A 19,543-nucleotide genomic window follows, 5' to 3' on the forward strand; every position below is an offset into this window, starting at 1 on the left:
GCAAGGATGCATCGGAGGAATCCCAGGCAGGAGAGGACTCGTCAGAATTGCCAGTGACATGGCCTGCAGGACTATTGGCATTCCTGGGGAAGGAGGAAATTGACACTGAGGGAGTTGGTGGGGTGGTTTGCGTGAGCTTGGTTACAAGAGGAAGGGATTTACTGGTCAGTGGACTGCTTCCGCTGTCGCCCAAAGTTTTTGAACTTGTCACTGACTTATTATGAATGCGCTGCAGGTGACGTATAAGGGAGGATGTTCCGAGGTGGTTAACGTCCTTACTCCTACTTATTACAGCTTGACAAAGGCAACACACGGCTTGACAAATGTTGTCCGCATTTCTGGTGAAATACTTCCACACCGAAGAGCTGATTTTTTTGGTATTTTCACCAGGCATGTCAATGGCCCTATTCCTCCCACGGACAACAGGTGTCTCCCCGGGTGCCTGACTTAAACAAACCACCTCACCATCAGAATCCTCCTTGTCAATTTCCTCCCCAGCGCCAGCAACACCCATATCCTCCTCATCCTGGTGTACTTCAACACTGACATCTTCAATCTGACTATCAGGAACTGGACTGCGGGTGCTCCTTCCAGCACTTGCAGGGGGCGTGCAAATGGTGGAAGGCGCATGCTCTTCACGTCCAGTGTTGGGAAGGTCAGGCATTGCAACCGACACAATTGGACTCTCCTTGTGGATTTGGGATTTCGAAGAACGCACAGTTCTTTGCTGTGCTTTTGCCAGCTTGAGTCTTTTCTTTTTTCTAGCGAGAGGCTGAGTGCTTCCATCCTCATGTGAAGCTGAACCACTAGCCATGAACATAGGCCAGGGCCTCAGCCGTTCCTTGCCACTCCGTGTGGTAAATGGCATATTGGCAAGTTTACGCTTCTCCGACGACAATTTTATTTTAGATTTTTGAGTCCTTTTTTTACTGATATTTGGTGTTTTGGATTTTACATGCTCTGTACTATGACATTGGGCATCGGCCTTGGCAGACGACGTTGCTGGCATTTCATCGTCTCGGCCATGACTAGTGGCAGCAGCTTCAGCACGAGGTGGAAGTCGATCTTGATCTTTCCCTATTTTTGGAACCTCAACAGTTTTGTTCTCCATATTTTAATAGGCACAACTAAAAGGCACCTCAGGTAAACAATGGAGATGGATGGATACTAGTATACTTATGGATGGACGAGCGACTGCCGACACAGAGGTAGCTACAGCCGTGGACTACCGTACTGTGTCTGCTGCTAATATAGACTGGATGATAATGAGATAAAAATAAAATATATATATATATCACACTAGTACTGCAGCCGGACAGGTATATATATTATGTAATGACGGACCTGCTGGACACTGTCTGTCAGCACTGCAGACTCCTAAAGTAAGCTACTAGTATCAAGAAGATAGAAAAAAAAACCACGGGTAGGTGGTATACAATTATGGATGGACCAGCGACTGCCGACACAGAGGTAGCTACAGCCGTGGACTACCGTACTGTGTCTGCTGCTAATATAGACTGGATGATAATGAGATAAAAATAAAATATATATATATATCACACTAGTACTGCAGCCGGACAGGTATATATATTATGTAATGACGGACCTGCTGGACACTGTCTGTCAGCACTGCAGACTCCTAAAGTAAGCTACTAGTATCAAGAAGATAGAAAAAAAAACCACGGGTAGGTGGTATACAATTATGGATGGACCAGCGACTGCCGACACAGAGGTAGCTACAGCCGTGGACTACCGTACTGTGTCTGCTGCTAATATAGACTGGATGATAATGAGATAAAATTAAAATATATATATATATATATATATCACACTAGTACTGCAGCCGGACAGGTATATATATTATGTAATGACGGACCTGCTGGACACTGTCTGCAGAATGCGTTTATAAAAACACCACACGACGAGTGTTTAACTTTTTCAGGCAGACAATCACAATATACTGGTGGAAAGCAGACAATCACAATATACTGGTGGTCAGTGGTCAGTCACACTGGCAGTGGCACTCTGGCAGCAAAAGTGTGCACTGTACTTAAAATATGTACTCCTGCTATAACTGATCCCCAGTCTCCCCCACAATTAAGCTGTGTGAGCAGTGAGCACTCAGCACAGTCAGATATACAGTATTACATATGATGATGCAGCACACTGAGGCTGAGCACAGATATGGTATGTGACTGTGTCACACTGTGTATCGTTTTTTTTCAGGCAGAGAACGGATTAATTAAACTGGTGGTCAATGGTCACACTATCAGCAAGTAGTAGTACTCCAGTCCTAATATGCTCCCCAAAATTAGTAAATACCAAATAGTGTCTCTAACTCTCTACTCTCTTCTCTATAAACGGAGAGGACGCCAGCCACGTCCTCTCCCTATCAATCTCAATGCACGTGTGAAAATGGCGGCGACGCGCGGCTCCTTATATAGAATCCGAGTCTCGCGATAGAATCCGAGCCTCGCGAGAATCCGACAGCGGGATGATGACGTTCAGGCGCGCTCGGGTTAGCCGAGCAAGGCGGGAAGGTTCGAACCTGCCTCGGACCCGTGTAAAAAGGCTGAAGTTCGGGGGGGTTCGGATTCCGAGAAACCGAACCCGCTCATCACTAGTCTATTCATGAAGCAATGAAAAGTGTGGAGAAGTAAGCCAGTGTTGTCATGGGCAACTTCTCCACTGGCTCACTTCTCCACTCTTCACTGCTTCATGAATAGACCCCTTATTGCTAGGTGGAATATCAGCTGTCTATCACTGCATATGTATGGGGGCAGGGGGTGTCAAAATCTCCGAATCAAACTTCTGGTCTGGGGACGAAGGGACAAAAGCTCTCTGGTCATTAGACATCAGGCAGGACAGCGCAGGATAGAATAAAGCAGCAATATAAAATGTTCTTCAGGGGTTCATAGGCTGATCAGTGTCAGTAGAGGTGTGTTATACCACTTGTGTGTCATACATATACAGGGGAGTAATGCTAAGCACTCGCAATTTTGAGAGAGTGAGTGTCAGTATATTATGTTCCATGAATGCCATTACTTGCCATTACATTTAACACATCAAGCCAATTTTTATTTATTTATTGTATAATAATACATTTAAATGTACAGGAACTGAAACATGTATGGGGTAAATTTATTAAGGTGAGATTTTTTTTAGAACTTGTGATTTTGCCTATAGCAACCAATCAGATTCTACTTAACATTTATCTAGCTGCTTCTATAGATAGATAATAATAGATAGAATCTGATTGGTTGCTGTGGGCAACATCACCAGTTCTAAAAAAAATCCCACCTTAGTAAATTTACCCCTATGTGGGGTACATTTACTAAGATGGGAGTTCTATTGAGGATGGGATGTTTCCCACAGCAACCAATCAGATTCCAGGTATTATCTTCTAGAAGGAACTAGATACATGAGAAGTAAAATCTGATTGGTTGCTATGGGCAACATCCCACATTGAATAGAACTCTGTGTCTCTTATCTGTTACAGCAGATGCTGAGTGACTGCCGGTATGCCACAGTACGCCATCCACGCAGGGCTGGCATCAGAAATTGCAGGGCCCGGGACTGACAAAATAGGCAGTGCCCCTTCACTGTGGAGGAGTCAGCTTTTGAATTGCACCAGTTAATGTGTGTGTGTATGTATGTATGTATGTATGTATGTATGTATGTATGTATGTATGTATGTATATATATATATATATATATATATATACACACACATACATACATACATACATACATGCATGCATGCATGCATGCATGCATACATACATACATACATACATACATACATGTGTCGCTGTCGGGAGGGCCCGGGATGCTGATGCCGCTGCCTGCCAGCCTCCATACCTGCTGTTCTGCTGCTCTCCTCCGTTCTCCTGCAGCTGTATTGAAAACGTCCCTCCCAAAATGGCCGGCCACCTTAGAGGAGACAGTTATTCAAGATACTAGAGGGCTCCTCTAGTATCTTGAATAACTGTCTCCTCTGTGGTGGCGGCCATTTTGGGAGGGAAGTTTTCAATACAGAGCAGCTGGAGGGTCGGAGGACAGCGGCAGAACAGCAGGGATGACCGCGGAACGGCAGGGATGGCGGCGGGCGGGCAGGTGGCTGCATGAGCATCCCGGGCCCTCCTCTCTCTGTCAGAGAGTCTGGACTCGGGACAGCTGTGCCCCCAGCACCCCCCCCCTGATGGCGGCCCTGCATCCACGTATGTGCATGGTGTGTGGAACATTATTTCCAAAGTTACAGGACAGGACGTAATGGCGGGCCTTCCCTGGCATCCGTAACGACTGGGTTCCAGGACAATCTCCAGAGACCTGCACCACCAAACACAACTATCCAGTCTTGGGTAGAAATGTTCCTGCAAACAGTTATGGTATAATAGGTCAACAGTCAAAAGGTCTACAGTGTCTTGGTTGACATGCACAAGGTCGAACGGGTCAAAAGGTCAACACGGTAATAGTCGACACATGAAAAGATCGATATGAATTTTTCATCGGTTTTTTTTTTTGTGTGTGTCATATTTTCCCTTTCAGCATGTGGAACCCCAAATAGTGTACCACATCCGCTCGCCATGCTTCAGAAAGGTTACTATTCCCAATCGTAGTCCACGTGGATGGTAAAGTATGAAAATGTTGAAAGAAATGTAAAAAAATAAGAATTTACTTACCGATAATTCTATTTCTCATAGTCCTAGTGGATGCTGGGGACTCCGTAAGGACCATGGGGAATAGCGGCTCCGCAGGAGACTGGGCACATCTAAAGAAAGCTTTAGGACTATCTGGTGTGCACTGGCTCCTCCCCCCATGACCCTCCTCCAAGCCTCAGTTAGAATACTGTGCCCGGACGAGCGTACACAATAAGGAAGGATTTTGAATCCCGGGTAAGACTCATACCAGCCACACCAATCACACCGTATAACCTGTGATCTGAACCCAGTTAACAGCATGATAACAGAGGAGCCTCTGAAAAGATGGCTCACAAACAACAATAACCCGATTTTTGTAACAATAACTATGTACAAGTATTGCAGACAATCCGCACTTGGGATGGGCGCCCAGCATCCACTACGGACTATGAGAAATAGAATTATCGGTAAGTAAATTCTTATTTTCTCTAACGTCCTAAGTGGATGCTGGGGACTCCGTAAGGACCATGGGGATTATACCAAAGCTCCCAAACGGGCGGGAGAGTGCGGATGACTCTGCAGCACCAAATGAGAGAACTCCAGGTCCTCCTCAGCCAGGATATCAATTTTGTAGAATTTTACAAACGTATTTGCTCCTGACCAAGTAGCTGCTCGGCAAAGTTGTAAAGCCGAGACCCCTCGGGCAGCCGCCCAAGATAAGCCCACCTTCCTTGTGGAGTGGGCATTTACAGATTTTTGGCTGTGGCAGGCCTGCCACAGAATGTGCAAGCTGAATTGTACTACAAATCCAACGAGCAATAGTCTGCTTAGAAGCAGGAGCACCCAGCTTGTTGGGTGCACACAGGATAAACAGCGAGTCAGATTTCCTGACTCCAGCCGTCCTGGAAACATATATTTTCAGGGCACTGACAACGTCTAGCAACTTGGAGGCCTCCAAGTCCCTAGTAGCCGCAGGCACCACCAATAGGTTGGTTCAGGTGAGACGCTGAAACCACCTTGGGGAGAAACTGAGGACGAGTCCTCAATTCCGCCCTGTCCGAATGGAAAATCAGATAAGGGCTTTTTCAGGATAAAGCCGCCAATTCTGACACGCGCCTGGCCCAGGCCAGGGCCAACAGCATGACCACTTTCTATGTGAGATATTTTAACTCCACAGATTTAAGTGGTTCAAACCAATGTGACTTTTGGAACCCAAAACGACATTGAGATCCCAAAGTGCCACTGGAGGCACAAAAGGAGGCTGTATATGCAGTACCCCTTTTACAAACGTCTGAACTTCAGGGACTGAAGCTAGTTCTTTTTGGAAGAAAATTGACAGGGCCGAAATTTGAACCTTAATGGACCCCAATTTCAGGCCCATAGACACTCCTGTTTGCAGGAAATGTAGGAATCGACCCAGTTGAATTTCCTCCGTCGGGCCTTACTGGCCTCGCACCACGCAACATATTTTCGCCAATTGCGGTGATAATGTTTTTGCGGTTACATCCTTCCTGGCTTTGATCAGGATAGGGATGACTTCATCCGGAATGCCTTTTTTCCTTCAGGATCCGGCGTTCAACCGCCATGCCGTCAAACGCAGCCGCGGTAAGTCTTGGAACAGACAGGGTCCTTGCTGGAGCAGGTCCCTTCTTAGAGGTAGAGGCCACGGATCCTCCGTGAGCATCTCTTGAAGTTCCGGTTACCAAGTCCTTCTTGGCCAATCCGGAACCACGAATATAGTGCTTACTCCTCTCCATCTTATCAATCTCAGTACCTTGGGTATGAGAGGCAGAGGAGGGAACACATACCCTGACTGGTACACCCACGGTGTTACCAGAGCGTCTACAGCTTATTGCCTGAGGGTCCCTGGACCTGGCGCAATACCTGTCGAGTTTTTAATCATGTGGAAGACTTCTGGGTGAAGTCCCCACTCTCCCGGGTGGAGGTCGTGCTGAGGAAGTCTGCTTCCCAGTTGTCCACTCCCGGAATGAATACTGCTGACAGTGCTATCACATGATTTTCCGCCCAGCGAAGAATCCTTGCAGCTTCTGCCATTGCCCTCCTGCTTCTTGTGCCACCCTGTCTGTTTACGTGGGTGACTGCCGTGATGTTGTCCGACTGGATCAACACCGGCTGACCTTGAAGCAGAGGTCTTGCTAAGCTTAGAGCATTGTAAATGTCCCTTAGCTTCAGGATATTTATGTGAAGTGATGTCTCCAGGCTTGACCATAAGCCCTGGATATTCCTTCCCTGTGTGACTGCTCCCCAGCCTCGCAGGCTGGCATCCGTGGTCACCAGGACCCAGTCCTGAATGCCTAATCTGCGGCCCTCTAGAAGATGAGCACTCTGCAACCACCACAGGAGGTACACCCTTGTCCTTGGTGACAGGGTTATCCGCTGATGCATCTGAAGATGCGATCCGGACCATTTGTCCAGCAGGTCCCACTGGAATGGGATTGCTTCGTAGGAAGCCACCATTTTACCCAGAACCCTTGTGCATTGATGCACTGAGACTTGGCTCGGTTTTAGGAGATTCCTGACTAGCTCGGATAACTCCCTGGCTTTCTCCTCCGGGAGAAACACCTTTTTCTGGACTGTGTCCAGGATCATCCCTAGGAACAGAAGACACGTCGTCGGAACCAGGTGCGATTTTGGAATATTGAGAATCCAATCGTGCTGCCGCAACACTACCTGAGATAGTGCTACACCGACCTCCAACTGTTCCCTGGATCTTACCCTTATCAGGGAATTGTCCAAGTAAGGGATAACTAAAATTCACTTCCTTCGAAGGAATATCATCATTTCGGCCATTACCTTGGTAAAGACCCGGGGTGCCGTGTACCATCCATACGGCAGCGTCTGAACTGATAGTGACAGTTCTGTACCATAAACCTGAGGTACCCTTGGTGAGAAGGGTAAATTTTGACATGAAGGTAAGCATCCTTGATGTCCCGAGACATCATGTAGTCCCCTTCTTCCAGGTTCGCAATCACTGCTCTGAGTGACTCAATCTTGAATTTGAACCTCTGTACGTAAGTGTTCAAAGATTTTAGATTTAGAATCGGTCTCACCGCGCCGTCCGGCTTCGGTACCACAACAGTGTGGAATAATACCCCGTTCCCTGTTGCAGGAGGGGTATCTTGATTATCACCTGCTGGGAATACAGCTTGTGAATGGCTTCCAAAACTGTCTCCCTGTCAGAAGGAGACATCGGTAAAGCCGACTTTAGGAAACGGCGAGGGGGAGACGTCTCGAATTCTAATTTGTACCCCTGAGATATCACCTGAAGGATCCAGGGGTCTACTTGCGAGTGAGCCCACTGCGCGCTGAAATTCATTGAGACGGGCCCCCCACCGTGCCTGATTCTGCTTGTAAAGCCCCAGCGTATACTGAGGGCTTGGCAGAGGCGGGAGAGGGTTTCTGTTCCTGGGAACTGGCTGATTTCTGCAGCCTTTTTCCTCTCCCTCTGTCACGGGGCAGAAATGAGGAACCTTTTGCCCGCTTGTCCACGAAAAGACTGCGCCTGATAATACGGCGTCTTCTCATGTTGAGAGGCGACCTGGGGTACAAACGTGGATTTCCCAGCTGTTGCCGTGGCCACCAGGTCTGAAAGACCGACCCCAAATAACTCCTCCCTTAATAAAGCAATACTTCCAAATGCCGTTTGGAATACGCATCACCTGACCACTGACGTGTCCATAACCCTCTACTGGTAGAAACGGACAACGCGCTTAGACTTGATGCCAGTCGGCAAATATTCCGCTGTGCATCACGCATATATAAAAATGCATCTTTTAAATGCTCTATAGGCAAAAATATACTGTCCCTATCTAGGGTATCAATATTTTCAGTCAGGGAATCCGACCACGCCAACCCAGCACTGCACATCCAGGCTGAGGCGATTGCTGGTCGCAGTATAACACCAGTATGTGTGTAAATACCTTTTAGGATACCCTCCTGCTTTCTATCAGCAGGATCCTTAAGGGCGGCCATCTCAGGCGAAGGTAGAGCCCTTACAAGCGTGTGAGCGCTTTATCCCCCCTAGGGGGTGTTTCCCAACGCACCCTAACCTCTGGCGGGAAAGGATATAATGCCAATAACATTTTAGAAATTATCCGTTGTTATCGGGGGAAACCCACGCATCATCACACACCTCATTTAATTTCTCAGATTCAGGAAAACTACAGGTAGTTTTTCCTCACCGAACATAATACCCCTTTTTTTGGTGGTACTCGTATTATCAGAAATGTGTAAAACATTTTTCATTGCCTCAATCATGTAACGTGTGGCCCTACTGGAAGTCACATTCGTCTCTTCACCGTCGACACTGGAGTCAGTATCCGTGTCGGCGTCTATATCTGCCATCTGAGGTAACGGGCGCTTTAGAGCCCCTGACGGCCTATGAGACGTCTGGACAGGCACAAGCTGAGTAGCCGGCTGTCTCATGTCAACCACTGTCTTTTATACAGAGCTGACACTGTCACGTAATTCCTTCCAACAGTTCATCCACTCAGGTGTCGACCCCCTAGGGGGTGACATCACTATTACAGGCAATCTGCTCCGTCTCCACATCATTTTTCTCCTCATACATGTCGACACAAAAGTACCGACATACAGCACACACACAGGGAATGCTCTGATAGAGGACAGGACCCCACTAGCCCTTTGGGGAGACAGAGGGAGAGTTTGCCAGCACTCACCAGAGCGCTATATATATACAGGGATAACCTTATATAAGTGTTTTTCCCCTTATAGCTGCTGTATAGTTAATACTGCGCCTAATTAGTGCCCCCCTCTCTTTTTTTAACCCTTTCTGTAGTGTAGTGACTGCAGGGGAGAGCCAGGGAGCTTCCCTCCAACGGAGCTGTGAGGGAAAATGGCGCCAGTGTGCTGAGGAGATAGGCTCCGCCCCTTTTTCGCGGACTTTTCTCCTGCTTTTTTATGGATTCTGGCAGGGGTTAAATGCATCCATATAGCCCAGGAGCTATATGTGATGCATTTTTTTTGCCATCCAAGGTGTTTTTATTGCGTCTCAGGGCGCCCCCCCCCAGCGCCCTGCACCCTCAGTGACCGAAGTGTGAAGTGTGCTGAGAGCAATGGCGCACAGCTGCAGTGCTGTGCGCTACCTTGTTGAAGACAGGACGTCTTCTGCCGCCGATTTTCCGGACCTCTTCTGCCTTCTGGCTCTGTAAGGGGGCCGGCGGCGCGGCTCTGGGACCCATCCAAGCTGGGCCTGTGATCGTCCCTCTGGAGCTAATGTCCAGTAGCCTAAGAAGCCCAATCCACTCTGCACGCAGGTGAGTTCGCTTCTTCTCCCCTTAGTCCCTCGATGCAGTGAGCCTGTTGCCAGCAGGTCTCACTGAAAATAAAAAACCTAATCTAAAACTTTCACTAAGAAGCTCAGGAGAGCCCCTAGTGTGCACCCTTCTCGTTCGGGCACAGAGATCTAACTGAGGCTTGGAGGAGGGTCATGGGGGGAGGAGCCAGTGCACACCAGATAGTCCTAAAGCTTTCTTTAGATGTGCCCAGTCTCCTGCGGAGCCGCTATTCCCCATGGTCCTTACGGAGTCCCCAGCATCCACTTAGGACGTTAGAGAAAAGCTGATGTGAACCATATGCCGTGTCAACCATTGTCATGTCGGCCATATGCATGTTGAAAATTTGCTGTCAACCCATTGACTGTCGACCTTTGAACTGTCGACCTATCAACCGGATGCCCCAGAAAACAGGGTCCGTGGCTAATCATAATAAAGGACATTCTGTCAGACCCCGCGGTACCACAAGTAATGTGTGAGGACCAATTACTTTTTATTTTGTTTAAACACCCTGTACTTGCTCCTTTTATACCCCCAATCACCTTCTTGGCTGTATTTTCTATGTACAGTTGTATAGTGTGTGTCAGATACACACAAATATGCCACCTGCTGGACAAACTGTGTACTGGCAGGTGAGCTCTGAGAAAACATTACTTGTGCAAGTGGATGACAGAATGTGAATAAATGTCTCAGGTAATTGGTGTCAAGTAAACAATGAGATATAAGTGTGTGTAAGTGCAGCTGAGTACTGTGTGAGGAAAGGTAAAAGTGGCTATAGGTTATACAGGTAAATGTTGGTATAGGACACAGGAATTGTTGTAGAGGGAAGGACCAGTGCAGCTGTGTGCTGTTCAGGTGAACACTATAAAGGGGAGGGTCTATGCAGGTGCATGTGATTTGCAGGACAGTGCAGGTGCATACCTATAGAGGTGACAGGGGTAAATTGTACATTACCTGGGATGTACATGATACAATGTAAGTACAGGTGTTATTATACAGCCAAATGTCAGTACATGCACTGTATATATAGTACAGATGAAGGTTAGTACTGGGGTATATACAAGTGAGGGTTAGTACACATGTATTATAAGCAGGTAAACACACTGGAGGTGATCGAAGTATAGGGGGTTAATATAGAAGTACATACCTCCCAACATGACCCTCTCCAGGAGGGACACAATGCTCTGCTCCTGGACTTTTCTCTTAATTTGTGATTGCCGGCACCTGTGTTGAACAGGATAATGGAGAAGAAAGGTGTTTCAGCACAGGTGATGGCAATCATACATTATTAGGGTGAGTGACAGCACAGGTGTATATTATACAGGTGAGTGACAGCACAGGTGTATATTATACAGGTGAGTGACAGCACAGGTGTATATTATACAGGTGAGTGACAGCACAGGTGTATATTATACAGGGGAGTGACAGCACAGGTGTATATTGCACAGGTGTATATTACACAGGTGACTCAGTGCATGTTATACAGATGAACTGACACTCACCTGTATATTATGCACATGCACTGAATTACCTGTGTAATATACACCTGTGCTGTCACTCACCTGTATAAGTATGTATGTACATACACACATACATATACACATAGCATATTAAACATGAATGTGTATATAAAAAAAAAAATATATATATATATATATATATATATATATATATATATATATAGAGAGAGAGAGAGTACACGTGTGTGTGTGTGTGTGTGTGTGTGTATGTATGTGTATATATATATATATATATATATATATACACGCATGTATATATCATATGTGTGTGTTTATATGTATGTGTATATATGTATGCACATGGATATATATGTACTATAATTAAAATAAAGTAAACTTTTATTAAGCACTTACAAGTGCCACCAGGAAGACAGCAGGCTGCAGAGGATGCTAGACAGCCATTAATAATACTCATGCAGCAAAAAATATATTTTTTTTTACATTTTTTTTTGGAGGAGGGGGGTTTCTGGGTGCTCGGACCCCCAACCCCCCCCCCCCAACCCCCTGCGTGCGCCACTGGGGTGTCTGTTTTTTTCTAATAGACAGGGAAAAACATACACCCATCCGACTTTTCAAACATTTTAATTCCCCCCATAATGTGCTCTTCCATACCTCCAAACATGACCCTCTCCAGGAGGGACAGAATGCTCTGCTCCTGGACTTCCCTAATAATGTACAGTTCAGGTGTATATTATATTGGGGAGTTTCAGTACAGATGTACAGCACTGTATAGTACACAGGTGATTTTCAGTACAAGTGTATATTACACAGGTGAGTGTCTGTACAGGGATTTATTATACTGATTTACTAATGTCAATGTATATGCATGTCATACAGGTGAGTGTCCGTACATGTGACGTGCATACCTGTGTGTGAGAATAGGTGTGTGGTACACATGTGAGTATACTAAGCTCTTACATTATACAAGTGCGTGTCAGCACAGTTATAATACCCCTTCAAAAATAGAGGTCTATTCATGAAACAGTGGTGAAGTTGCCCATGGCAATCAATCAGCTGTCATGGTGGGCATTTTCCAAGTGACACTAGTCACCATACCACCACTCCATAATACTGCCCTGACTGAGAGCCGCCGCCGTGGGACTCCGGAGGGGAAAGTATACTCTATGGGTGCCGTGTGGGCCCCCTGGACTTAGGGGCCCGTGTGCACCACACACTCTGCACCCATTGTACGAGAAACGCCTATGGGTTGTGGTAACTAGCGTACAGGTACTCTGATTGCAGGCACGGTTGTATTATAGGGTTGTAGTAACTAGCGTACAGGTACTCCTGACTGCAGTCAGGGCTTTCTTCTAGACTTATGGTAACTAGTGTACAGGTACTCTGACTTGGGGGGGGATATGGCCTAAGCAGTGATAAAAGTGGAGAAGTGAGCCAGTGGAGAAGTTGCCCTTGGCAACCAATCAGCATTGATGTAACACTTAGAATTTGCATACTATAATAATAGACAGAGGAGCTGATTGGTTGCCATGGGCAATTTTTCCACTGGCTCACTTCTCCACTTTTATCACTGTTTAGTACATACCCCATACTTGCCTACCTGACCCTCTCCATGAGGGAGAAAATGCTCTGTTCCTGGACTTTCCTGGTAATGTATGATTGCCATCACCTGTGGTGAGCTAGTTAATTGATAAGAAAGGTGTTTCACCACAGGTGATGGCAATCATACATTACCAGGAAAGTCCAGGAACAGAGCATTTTCTCCCTCATGGAGAGGGTCAGGTAGGCAAGTATGACATACCCCCTTGGCTCAGTATGAATTACCAATAGCTGGGATGCCGGCTGTCAATATACCGACAGTGGCATCCCAGCCACCAGTATGCCAGCAGCGGGGTAAGCGCTAGTAAGCCCCTTGAGGGCTCTCTGCGCTTGCCACAGGTTATATTCTCCCTCTATACCTAACCGGCATTCCGGCGCCGGCATTGTACCGCTGTGCTGGATTCTGGAGTCAGCATTGTGATCGCCGGTATCCCGTGCGGTGGTATGTTAACCGCTTCCCCTCTGACTGCAGGCAGGGCTGTATTATACGGTTGCAGTGACTAGCGTACAGGTGCTCTGACTTTAGTCAGGGGCAGTATTATGGAGTGGTGGTATGGTGACTAGTATAGAGATACTGACTGCAGGCAGGGCAGTATTATACAGTTGTGGTGACTAGCGTACAGGTGCTCTGACTTTAGTCAGGGGCAGTATTATGGAGTGGTGGTATGGTGACTAGTATAGAGATACTGACTGCAGGCAGGGCTGTATTATACGGTTGTGGTGACTAGCGTACAGGTGCTCTGACTTCAGTCAGGGGCAGTATTATTGGGTTGTGGCACGGTGACTAGTGTACAGATACTGACTGCAGGCAAGGCTGTGTTATAGTGTTGCGGTAGAACGTTGCATGCCTGAGGTATTGCACAATACTAGGTATACAGATTTTGCTGGAATCCTTTCATGCTCTACTGAATTTACTGATACGGAATATGATTAAACTGAAATGTAATACCCTAGTGTACCTGGCTTTCACAATACACTGAGTGGCACAAAGGTAAAGCCCAATCTGTCATTGGTTTTATCAGTGGCTCAATGTTTAGCATTGTATCATAGTAACCTACTTTCTGGCAGCCCTTTCTGGGAGAGAGCTGCCAGGTCGGCTCAGTGGAGGGGCTGTCCGGGACAATGATGAGAGGAGGAGGTGGAATGGGGCGTGGTGGAGGCGGGTCGGAGGCGGTACGAGGGCGGGGTTACATCGACTCTGTGTTTAAGCCACGCCCCCGCTCTGTAATGCCGCTAAACCGGCCTTTTACAGCAGGGGGTGTGACTACGATGACGCGATTCTTGTTGAATCGCGTCATCGAGTGTCCGGACCGCCCACTTTACTCTTAAAGTGGGCGGCCGGGCAGGAGGGAAGTGAAAAGTCGGGAGACTTGTCTGCTCTTCCGGGGGGCCGGGAGGGTCACCCGGTTTTCAGGAGCCTCCCGGCCACCATTCCGGGAGAGTAGGCAAGTATGCATTGTATCTGTGGGAGTCCTAGAGACAGTATGGTGTCTTGCCGGCCAGTGTTGGAATGAAACTAAACTGCAGATGCTGCGGCCTAGCAAATGTCATTAGTGGTGTCAGACATTGAAATGCATTGTGGTATACACCTTCAGTCTTTCATTTATTGGCTTGTGTACACCCTCAAGCAGCTTCCACTGAACGCTGCCTTGCTTGCTAGCTTCTATCTTTGCCTTATTATAATAACAATTTCTGATAATTTTATTTATATTAGGCTTATCTCCAAAAGGACTCTAGGAGCCATACAGAAATCATGAACATAATACCTGTTGGCAGAGTGTATTGAAATTGCCTGGTGCAGTACCATCAGTCCACACACTTAGGGGGTAATTCAGAGTTGATCGCAAATTTGCTAACAGGTGGGTTATTTTGTTTCTGTGCAGGGTAAATACCGGCTGCTTTATTTTTACACTGCAATTTAGATTTCAGTTTGAACACACCCCACCCAAATCTACCTCTCTCTGCACATGTTATATCTGCCCCCGCCCCTCTCTGCAGTGCACATGGTTTTGCCCAACTGCTAACAACTTTGCTGCTGCGATCAACTTTGAATTACCCCCTTAATGACTTGAACAGTAATGAAGGTTTATTCAGTGAACACAGGAGACTCAGATGTAATACTGATATAGGCAATTAGGGGCGCTTATATCATACAAGGTAACAGTAGTGGTACTTATCAGCCGTTATCTCTGGTGGTGAGGGATGGAGGACTGACAGCCGTGCTATCTGACTCCCGCTATAGAAAAGATGCGGCGCCTGGCTCAGCGTCTGCTCCGGAGCCGCGATACATGCAATGGAACACTGTGAGTCTCTGTAGCTGAGATCCTCTCCTGGTCTCAGCTCTGCACGCTTGCACACACCAGGACTCAGTCTCTTACTCTAAGATGGAGGAGCAGGGATTACATCACATAGTTCCGCCTCCGAGTGACTCTTGGCACTAGCGGATGCACCCATAGACTGCTGTGTAGAAGGAGACGGCCACAGAGCGCACCATATCCTAACACTCCCCCCTCGCTTAAGACTGTCTCCTATCACAAATTTGAAAGAACATTACATTTTATCAAACAAATCAATAAAGTAATTCCTGTAACCGAAAATATGTGAAGCAAAACGGTAAGAATAAATCAACATTAACCATATTCTAGTCCACATTCCATCAGGAATGCATGTAACAAGTGTGATGACAGTCCTTTTGTCAACATGTCGGCAATATTTTCTTCACTTGCAACATATTCCACATTGACGGACTTGTTTTCCACCAACTCAAGGATGAAATGATGTCTTATAGCAATGTGCTTAGACCATCTATGATGCTTTGTGCTACCAGAAAGATCAGTTGCTCCCTTGTTTTTACACTTTATGTTTATGATCTCACTGTGGTAAAGAAGACCTGATTCACATAAAGTCTCTCTTATCCAAAGCGCTTCTATTGAAGTTTCTGTGAGCGCCATGTACTTTGCCTCTGTTGTAGAAAGAGCAACTTACGGCTGTGCCTGCCAGTGCAAACGGGTATCCAGTATAAGAACATCTATCATCCTCATCTGATCCTCAGTCTGCGTCAAAGAATACTTTTAAGCTGGTATCTGTTGATCTTGTAAATCTCAGCTTTAGTGAACTTTTACCTTTGAGGTACCTTAGTATTCTCTTTACTGCAGTTCAGTGTTGTCTCCCAGGATTATTTGCGAACTGGCTGCCTGACTCACTGTATGTGTGATGTCTGGTCGTGTCCCAATACTTGCATGCATCAAACTACCAATAGCATTTTGATAAGGGATTTCTTGCATTCCTCTATCTCCCCTTTGCTACTTGGTGACGTGTCCTTGAACATCAGATATAACATGTGCAGAGAGCGTTAGATTTGGGTGGGGTGTGTTCAAACTGAAATCTAAATTGCAGTGGACAAATGAAGCAGCCAGTATTTACCCTGCACAGAAACCATAAAACCCACCCATATCTAACTCTCTGCACATGTTATATCTGCCCTCCCTGCAGTGCTCATGGTTTTGTCCATTAGCTATCAAATTTGCTGCTGCAATCAGGTCTGAATTAGGCCCAAAGTTCATTTTTAGTAACGTTGGATCCAACTTTACATATCAGCAATGACCACTTTGCTTGAGGCCGTATAATGACTTCTTTAAGAGACAAACTTTCCCATTTTGGAGTAAGTCCATATCATAGTGTTCAGGTGGCTCCATGTAAATTTCCTCAACTAAATCTCCATTCAGGAATGCAGAACCAAAGTCTAGCTGATATAACAGTAGATCATGTAGTGTAGCAATCACTAACCTTAAGGTGCTATACCTTGCGACTGGTGAGTAGATCTCTCCGTAATCTATTCCATACTTCTGGGTATATCCCTTGGCAATAAGGTGAGCTTTATAACGAGCCACTGTCCCGTCTGCATTCAACTTCTTGTAGAAAACCCACTTGTTTTTAATTGTTTTACGGTTGGTCTATCAACCATAGTCCATGTACTGTTATTTAGTGCTGACAGTTCTGTCTCAATTGCTGACTTCCACTCTGTCCAATCACTGCATTACTTTGCTGCTTGTATGTTTTGAGGTTCACAGCAAGCTACATTTGCATACTCCTCACTGGGGGGTAATCCAGACCTGATCGTAGCAGAAAATTTGTTAGCAGTTGGGCAAAACCATGTGCACTGCAGGTGTAGCAGATACAACATTTGCAGAGAGAGTTAGATTTGGGTGGGTTATTTTGTTTCTGTGCAGGGTAAATACTGGCTGCTTTATTTTTACACTGCAATTCAGATTTCAATTTGAGCACACCCCACCCAAATCTAACTCTCTCTGCACATGTTATATCTGCGCCCCCCCCCCCCCCCCCCCCCCCTGCAGTGCATATGGTTTTGCCCAACTGCTAACAAATTTGCAGCTACGATCAGGTCTGAATTACCCCCTGTATTTCTTGGCTGGAACACCTTTGTTGCTCCTCATGGAAGTTCTGTTCCCCGACTCGTTTGCTTTGACACTCTCCGATTCCGACACGCTTTCTGTTGCCTCTACATCCAATGAGACCTTTTCTTGTTGCTCCACTTGTTGCTCCGGTTAGTGGTGCTGTCTTGTAGAATACCACATCTCTGGATTTAAGAAGACGTTTATTTATAACATTCCAAAATCTGTATCCTTTGCTTTCTTCGCAGTATCCGAGCATTATCCATTCTATGGATTTTGGAACTAGCTTTCTCCTTTGGTATATTTGCCAAAGCTTAGCTCCCGAAGACGGGAAGATGACGGACACTTGGCTTTTTGCTGGACCACGCCTCCAGTGGCGTTTTTCCTTTGACGGCCACTGTAGGTGCACGATTCTTTAGGTATACTGCTTCTGCCCAAAACTTTTTCCAGGCCAGCATCACTTAGCATAGTACGTGCTCTCTCAACAATTGTGCGGTTTGCCCGCTCACTCGTGCCATTTTGTTCCGGTGTGTAGTAAATTGTTAGCTGATGCTTTATGCCATATTTCCTAAGGAATGCGGCTAAGACTTTATTATCATACTCTGCACCGTTGTCTGATCTCAGGATCTTTAGTTTCAGACCTGTCTGATTCTTCACCAGGTTTTTGTATTCCACAATTTTGTTGACCACTTCACTCTTTTCTTTAAGAGTCAATAAATACTAGAGATGTGCACTTGAAATTTTTCGGGTTTTGGTTTTGGGTTCGGTTCCGCGGCCGTGTTTTGGGTTCGACCGCGTTTTGGCAAAACCTCACCGAATATTTTTTGTCGGATTCGGGTGTGTTTTGGATTCGGGTGTTTTTATCAAAAAACACTAAAAAACAGCTTAAATCATAGAATTTGGGGGTCATTTTGATCCCAAAGTATTATTAACCTCAAAAACCATAATTTCCACTAATTTTCAGTCTATTCTGAATACCTCACACCTCACAATATTATTTTTAGTCCTAAAATTTGCACCGAGGTCGCTGGATGACTAAGCTAAGTGACCCTAGTGGCCGACACAAACACCGGGCCTATCTAGGAGTGGCACTGCAGTGTCACGCAGGATGGCCCTTCCAAAAAACACTCCCCAAACAGCACATGACGCAAAGAAAAAAAGAGGCGCAATGAGGTAGCTGTGTGAGTAAGATAAGCGACCCTAGTGGCCGGCACAAACACCGGGCCCATCTAGGAGTGGCACTGCAGTGTCACGCAGGATGGCCCTTCCAAAAAACACTCCCCAAACAGCACATGACGCAAAGAAAAAAAGAGGCACAATGAGGTAGCTGTGTGAGTAAGATAAGCGACCCTAGTGGCCGACACAAACACCGGGCCCATCTAGGAGTGGCACTGCAGTGTCACGCAGGATGGCCCTTCCAAAAAACACTCCCCAAACAGCACATGACGCAAAGAAAAAAAGAGGCACATTGAGGTAGCTGTGTGAGTAAGATAAGCGACCCTAGTGGCCGACACAAACACCTGGCCCATCTAGGAGTGGCACTGCAGTGTCACGCAGGATGGCCCTTCCAAAAAACACTCCCCAAACAGCACATGACGCAAAGAAAAAAAGAGGCGCAATGAGGTAGCTGTGTGAGTAAGATAAGCGACCCTAGTGGCCGACACAAACACCTGGCCCATCTAGGAGTGGCACTGCAGTGTCACGCAGGATGGCCCTTCCAAAAAACACTCCCCAAACAGCACATGACGCAAAGAAAAATTAAAGAAAAAAGAGGTGCAAGATGGAATTGTCCTTGGGCCCTCCCACCCACCCTTATGTTGTATAAACAGGACATGCACACTTTAACCAACCCATCATTTCAGTGACAGGGTCTGCCACACGACTGTGACTGAAATGACGGGTTGGTTTGGACCCCCACCAAAAAAGAAGCAATTAATCTCTCCTTGCACAAACTGGCTCTACAGAGGCAAGATGTCCACCTCATCATCATCATCCTCCGATATATCACCGTGTACATCCCCCTCCTCACAGATTATCAATTCGTCCCCACTGGAATCCACCATCTCAGCTCCCTGTGTACTTTGTGGAGGCAATTGCTG

General features: G+C 46.4%; 1 protein-coding gene across 3 annotated transcripts in view; it reads left to right on the forward strand.

Annotated features, from left to right (window-relative positions):
- The first annotated feature begins 10,856 nt into the window (after positions 1-10,856).
- The window catches only part of MISP3 (MISP family member 3), a 106,961-nt gene continuing 98,274 nt past the window's right edge, over positions 10,857-19,543 (forward strand). For 2 of the 3 annotated variants that reach the window (XM_063931130.1, XM_063931133.1), the window contains exon 1: positions 10,857-10,930. The gene's annotated coding sequence lies outside the window, so the exon portion shown is untranslated. The remainder of the gene's footprint in view (positions 10,931-19,543) is intronic. The other variant, XM_063931131.1, reaches the window with a different exon arrangement.

Source organism: Pseudophryne corroboree, chromosome 6 (genome assembly GCF_028390025.1).
Source record: "Pseudophryne corroboree isolate aPseCor3 chromosome 6, aPseCor3.hap2, whole genome shotgun sequence".
Classification (NCBI taxonomy): Eukaryota; Metazoa; Chordata; class Amphibia; order Anura; family Myobatrachidae; genus Pseudophryne; species Pseudophryne corroboree.